General features: G+C 32.7%; 1 protein-coding gene across 1 annotated transcript in view; it reads right to left on the bottom strand.

The window, feature by feature from the left end:
• Positions 1–969, bottom strand: part of LOC119582005 (pre-mRNA-splicing factor 38B-like) — a gene marked incomplete in the record, with an annotated part of 22,032 nt that overhangs the window by 15,847 nt on the left and 5,216 nt on the right.

The raw sequence follows: 969 nt of genomic DNA, 5'->3' as shown, positions 1-969 counted from the left end.
TCATTCATACATTTTCTACATTTGATACAATGAAAACAGTTTATGATTTATATCCCTGGAAATAGGAAATTGAAAGAATTCATGAATAAATGCAACTTGAGTCTTCAACTTATAAAATGTGTTTAATCTTCAATAACAGTAGGCATAGATGACAGACATGAAAAAGAAGATTACTTAGAAATTTATAAACAATAATTTGCTCTGATAACATCTGTCCACTAACACTAAACAATATGAAGGTGACAAATGAACCCCTTTTAGTATTGTCAAAACCTATTCTCTGGTACTATTTCAGAATTCTCATCAAGAAATTAAGTTTTTCTGTAGTGAACCAGCCTACCACTGAATGACTGATGCTGCCATTATGCATAACCCTGAATCAACTGATTTTTAGACAAAGTTGATTATATCCTATCAAAAGAAGGACTACAGCTCCTGATGTTATCAAAGTTTCCTGCAGTTTTTCCAATGTGTAAATTTGCTGCATGCTGTATCACTTTTGCCTGGATACTATCAAAACAAGCAGTCAGATTAAATTACAGCCACTTGCTATATATGTTTTGGTAATAAACAGAGAATCTATTTCTTGATGAAGGCCACTACCCTAAACATTTTTTTTCAGAGAGAATTTTTTAAATATTTTGAGCTACGAAGTCTGGCCATAAGGTTGGGGAATGCAATATCTCTTTTTAGCTATTTCTTAGGGGAATAATTGTTGTTCTGCTTATTTCATTTTACTGTACGGATTCAGGAATGGAACAGAGGACTGCCTGTATATCAAATGGTAACTGTCCAGCAGGGTAAAGATGAATTAGTGGGTAAAGCTGTACAAAACCTTTGTTTCTTTGCTACATATTTTAAACCTAGAATTCTGACAAGTTTCTTAAATTGTGCTTTTTTTTCTTATTAAAATAAAAACACTCCTATACTCCAGAGATATTTCTCAAAAATCCCAGTGGCATTGGGTGT

The sequence above is a fragment of the Penaeus monodon genome, chromosome 15 (assembly GCF_015228065.2).
Source record: "Penaeus monodon isolate SGIC_2016 chromosome 15, NSTDA_Pmon_1, whole genome shotgun sequence".
Classification (NCBI taxonomy): domain Eukaryota; kingdom Metazoa; phylum Arthropoda; class Malacostraca; order Decapoda; family Penaeidae; genus Penaeus; species Penaeus monodon.
Note: the sequence above shows the minus strand (reverse complement) of the source record. Positions and strands in the feature narration are given on the sequence as shown.